This window comes from Camarhynchus parvulus, chromosome 9, assembly GCF_901933205.1.
Source record: "Camarhynchus parvulus chromosome 9, STF_HiC, whole genome shotgun sequence".
Taxonomy (NCBI): Eukaryota; Metazoa; Chordata; class Aves; order Passeriformes; family Thraupidae; genus Camarhynchus; species Camarhynchus parvulus.
In genome coordinates this window covers 10,689,136-10,695,135 of record NC_044579.1, presented here as the reverse complement: position 1 = coordinate 10,695,135, position 6,000 = coordinate 10,689,136, and positions in this window count along the sequence as shown.

Below are 6,000 nucleotides of genomic sequence, written 5' to 3'. Positions count from 1 at the left end.
CCCCTGAAGCCCTATCAGGTAGGGAAGCTCTGGCCAGTGCAGAGTGAGCAATTCTGCTCAGATCTTAGTGCAGAGGGAGAAAAGCTTCCCAGGGATGACTCACAAATTCCTGAGTGTGCTGAGGTTTTTCTGAGATGAGGTCAGCTCTCACAGAAGCAGGACTGCTGCAGAAGGGGGTGAGCTGATGGCTTGGTCTCCATCCTGTGTGTGTTCAAAGAGACACCACAACAGCCCTGGTGCAGAGTCCAGTTCTGGCACACATCCCTCTCCAGCTGCTGAGCAAATGCAAGGATCTCTGCCAGCCTCCCCTCTGCCACCTCTCCCTGCTGAATTAATATCTCCAAACTCATCTGGAAGCAGAATATCAGCAGTTCCCTGCGATTTGGTCAGTGCTCATAACCAGCAGTGTAGCAGGCTTAGAGGCAGACACAGAAGCAGAAAGAAACACAAGGAAACACTGCAGGCAGTGCTAACATCAGACATGCTTTTATTTCAGCTTTCAAGGTGGTTTTCCAGGTCTAATTGTGTTCAGTAGTTAAACAGCACATTCATTTCTTTGTTACCTGCAGCATATTGGGTGTCCCTGTTCTTATGTTGTTTTGATTTCTAGGAATTTGAGGGTTTAATAAGGTCTTGTGTTTGTTTAAGGAATTATTGCCCACCCAATTGAAAGATAATGGGACGCTGTGGCCTTGCCAAGTGTTTTTATGCTTCAATAAAACAACAAGCAATTTACACAAGCCAATAAAACAGTACCCTGCCTCCTCAATGAAGAAACACAAAGCCAGGTTTGAAACCATGTCTAGCTCAGAAAAGAAATCCACTCTTACTCAATGCACTCCATAAAATTAACTGGGTAAGAATCCCCCATACACTCTCCTTTTCCCAGAAGTTTGGAAAATCAGCACAAGATGTGTTTGCAAATCCTGTAATGTATCAGCAGGATTTGTCCCAAGACAGGTTGCTGCCTGTGAAGCAACAGACTGATTGCTCATTAAGGCTTCCAAAGGTTGATCACATGGCCCACCAATCCCTTATTTCTTTTCTCTCTGGGCTCTGTCACTCTCTGAGCCCTGCCTGGTGGTGTGGAATGCTGAAGAATCCCCTCTGATGTAAGGAATTGCCTCTTTACCCACTGCTGCAGGGCTCAGGCATTTGAGGGCATTTTCCACACTGGCATTCAGAAAATTCTGAAGGCTGTGCTGACCTTTTGCCCTCTGAACAGCTCTGGCATCTCTGTTCAAGGGCTGAGAGCATCCTCGAGCCCTCAGGGTGGGCTCTTGTTGCTTTGCCTGCTTCTTCTGTAGTGGCAAAGAGAATTTTGGAGTTCCATGGAGACTGAAGCAGGGAAGAGCCCTGTTCCCTCAGAAGTGTCTTGCCATGTGTCTTACCTCAGTTTGAGTCTTGAGCTTCAAAAGCCTGCCTGAGCTCCATCTGAAAGATCTCCTGGCCACAAGGATGCTCTGGCCTGCCTGTTCAGGACTGCCATAGAGGAGAGATTTCAAACTCTGTGGTGACTAAAGTGGCAAGAAGAGGTCTGAGCCCAAAGTGGAGTAGAACCCTTCTTGTTCTCACACAGCACTTTACTCTTCAGCAGAAAAAGATTTCTGCTGGCTCTTCCAGTGGGAAATGCCACAACAAAACTGAGCTTTGGGTTTTCCTCTATGCAGCAGCTTGTGCTTTGAGTGTTGCTGTTGGTAGTGCAGACGGGCACCACCTCAAGTCTCAAGTTTGCCTTTGGAGATGCCAACCAAACGGAGGCCCTGAAGCACAGGATGGCAAAAGGATGGTGGAGACTCACAGCCATACTGCCCTGGATTGCAGCTGGAGCCAGCAAGGAACACACTCCCCAGTGCACCCCCTGCTCTGAACCCATCAGCCCAGCAAATCCAAGATGTGCTGGTTAAAAGCTGGGAGTCAATCACAACAGCTTTATCCCTGCTGTCCCCCCCAGAGTGCCCCCAGCTGTGGCCAAGGACCTTCTGAGATGCTCTTTAGGCCTGCATCTCCAGCCAGCTGAGTGCTAATCCTCTGCAAGGTGACCTCTGCTTTGGGGTGCCCGCCAGCCCCTGCAGCAGCTGCTGCTCTGAGAGACCTTCCTGCCTTACAACAATGGAGGCTGTTTAAAGGAATAAATACTCAATCTGGCCCATTGCAAAGCCAGGTTCACAGCAGTCTCTCCTGACAAGAGAAGGTCAGAATCTCCTTAAACAGAAACACACCCTGGTACTAAGATTAAAACTTTCCCATATCTCTTCTGCCATTAAAATCCCACTTCTCATGAGAAACATCTTTTCTCCTTCCATAAAGGATCCAGCTCATTTGAGCCATCAGCTTGTCAAAGTATGATGGATTAATGCAGCAAAGGTTGCTGAGGCTTTTAGCTATCCTTCTCTGGACAGACACTTCAAAACCACTCTTGACCTGGCATACAGAGCAAATTTCACTCCTAGTCCTGAAGGCTTGGCCAGGAGATGCTTGTGAGACCAGATCACTGCTCTCTGCAGAAATGACAGGGGTCAGAGAAGTAACCACAGTCTAATTTCTAACAGCTGAGACCTTCGATGCAAGGAGCTGATACAAAAGCAGCACTGTCTGTGCCTTACTTCTTTTCCATTAAAAGCTGGAACAGAAACCAGAAAATTAAGGAAAACTGAGTCCTTGCTACTGTGTTTAGACATCATCTCCTCTTGGCTACCCTCCAGAATCTTTTTTTGGACAAGTCCCAGAGGTAATGCAGTGGAGGAGAGAGGGAGCAAATGCACACTAGGGTCTATTTTTAGTGATTACAGTAAGGCTGAAATCTGTTCCCTCCGCCCAGTCCATCCTCAGCCAAGAAAAGGCCCCAGAGAAACTGCTGAGGCTGTACTGAACAGGCTGTGCTCTCTGCTGGGCTGCTCACCTGCCAGCAATGGGTGTCCCCTGCAAGGAGCAGGAGAGCTGCTCCTCTGCCCTGGGTGATTTCAGGCTGCTTGCTTCCCTGCCTGGGTGCCAGCATGTGGTGTGCTGGGAATCTGCTCCCTCCACAGCCTTCTGCTGCTCCCCTCAGAGAAGCAGCCTCAACCAGAGAAACCTCAGCTTTCACACAGTGCTGCACCACAGGGAACACAGAGGCCATTTCCCTTCCCATTCTTCAAGAGTGTTTCTGCTCTGCCACTTCCATAATTACAGGGAACGCTCCAATGAGACAGGGTGTTTGCTCCTCTCCACTATCACCATCTGGATCTGCTGCTCCTGCCACATGTCCCACAGCTGAGGTAACAGCCACCCTCTGTGCCTCCACTGCTGCCTGCTGGGCACTTGTTTGCCCTGGAGCCTGAGGCAGTCCCTTGGAAGGGTAGGAGAGGGTGGCACAGGGGAGCCCGAGGCAGATCTGATCTCACAGTGCTGTTCTGGAGCAAACTGGAGTCACTCCATATCCTTACACTGCTGCTCCACCACATCCCATGGTCTCCATACCCAGTCTTTCTGTAATTTACACCACTGTGAAACCAGAGTGAGTTTGCTGCTGCAGGGGAGTTTGTCCAGCTTTAATGAAGCCTAAATGTTATCCATGGGGGAAGAGAAGGAAAGAGCCAGAATGAGGGAACATGTCACTGCTTGGATTGGCAGGATCTTTTCCAAACTGAGTGTTTTCCACTGGCCTGCAGTAGTTCAACAAATAATGACATGAATCCACTCCTTCCAAGTCTCCTTCCTCCATCACCCCTTCCAGCCCTTTCCCCAGCAGCTATGGCCCTACAGAGTATCTGTGCAGCATCCAGCTCTTCCCAGTTACTGACACAGGCACAGGGGATGGGATGAGAGGAAGAATGGTGCTGCGATCTCCTGCACACCTGAGCTGGCCACAGAACCTCGGCTGCCTCATTCCTTTCAGCTGGAGCTGACTGTTAGAAGGTTTCTCATGCACTGGGGGGCAGGAGGCATCCCTGCTGCTCTGTGTTCCCAGGCTGGTGCCAGGCATGGTAGTGCAGGTGTTATTGACCCACTGCCAGGGGAGTCTGGGCATGGTCACTGCAGGTTCCCAGCACAACTCTGAAACCTTTGTGTTTGCTCTCATTTGCCCCAGGGCCACACAGTTGGCTCCAGCACTCTGACTCCAGTATTACATTTGTAAAGACTGACCAAGACCCCCCAGATGACTCTGCATTACACAAAATGTTAAGAATTCCAGTTCTGCTTCCTTTCCCAGGAGTAATTTCCCTTAAGACAGGATTTTGCTGAGATGTCCTGGGTTGGTTATTCCCTTCCCACATCTGGGTGGGAAGCAGTGTGCCAGCAATCTGTCTGCCTAGCAGCTGTAGAGAAGTGAGTTTTATGTGTATAGCATTAGCAGAACATTTTGGGATTCTCTAGGATGAAAACTGTGGCCATATAAACCTAACACCTTGCAGTAAAAATGATTCAGCCAAATGTACTCTGGAGTGTAGTTTTAATCACCTCTGGGCCTCCCTCTCTGCATGCAGTGTGTCTGTGATCTGTCCCAGCAGCACTTCATCCTCATGAAGGCTTTTGATTTTTAACCAGGGCAGGTCTTTAAGGAGATGAAAAGCTATTCAAATTTATACTTAAATGTACATAATTTCTTCTGTTTTCCCTTGTGCTGCAGCTGATAGGGCTGTAGATGTTATTTGCACCTCTTGGTCAGCTCAGTCAGAACTGCATTAATGTACAAGAAAGATGGACTGCCAAAAGTGAGCCACAGGGAACCCAGTGCTTGTGAAAGAAGTCAGCTTAATGTCTTTCATGGTCTCTCAGTCCCCCACTTTTTCACTGAATCACAAAATTAAAATTGGGAAAGGCTGGCAACACAGGAGTCCCCTCTAGACCTCTGCCATGCCGCTGCTGGTGAGAGCCTCTGGTGTTTGCTGCGGTCCTGGTGGGGGATGGCCCCAGATGGGGATGGATCACAGTTATCCCTGCTGGTGATAACCAGGGAGCTCCTCCCTGCTGTGTCCTGCCATTGCCAGATTGTTTTTCCATTTCCTCAGTGGACTTTGCCAATTGGGCTTCCACTGCTGCTCTCCTCACCCCTCAGGTTTCACAGGAGGACGTTGGGTTTCCCCCTGTGACAGCTCTCCATTCTCTGCTCTTAGGCTGCCCTCCTTGTGGGCCTCTTCCCCCTGCCCGACATTTCCTTCTTCCTTCAATAAGCTGGGGTCTGGCTCATGTGGAGGGCTCTGTGGGGAAGACAAATATTTACTCTGGGAGTCACAGTCTCTCCCTGCTGGGCAATGCAGGTAGAAAGCTCTCTGGATAAAACCTTGCTGTTTGCAAATTATATTTTGGATAGGATGCAGCATCTACCTGAGCTGGCTCAGCTTCCCCATGGCTTCTGCATAATCTTATTTTAAAATGCCTTCTGAGTCCTGAATGATATTTTGAAACCAGAAAAGAGCTGATAAGAGGAATGACAAAACCAAACCAAACCGAACCAAAGAACAAAAACCAAAAAACAAAAAGACAAAACAAAATAAAAAAACACCAAAAAAAACCCCAACCCCCCCCCCAAAAAAAGCATCAAGGTGCTCAGATTATAAATTAATGCATACAAAAAATAAGCATGAGGTCATACAGAAGAAACACATGGCCACACTGGATTTAGGGGTAGTTATATTGATTTTAATGAGGGTTTATTTACCATTTCCACTAAAAAAACACAGACTGCTTCAGATAGCTTTTGAGAGGCCCTTGAGTATTTCCTCTTGTCCCACTTCAATGCCCACATCTTTCACAAAGTCTGATTCTTCCATGTCACTCAAGTCCTCACTCAGCTGAGGTGAGGCAGCTCAGGCCAGCCCCATTGCAGCCAGCACAAGGAAACCTGGGAATCAAATCCACCTGATGTTTACCCCAAAGGCTTTCAAGGGCAGGGTTTTCATGGGAAGCTGGTGGTGAGTCTGCAAACATCCACACCAGCTGCACGGGAGCCTGGGCCTCTCCATCTGCACACACACATCTCCATCAACCTCATTTTGGGTGAAGAGGAGGTTTCCTCTG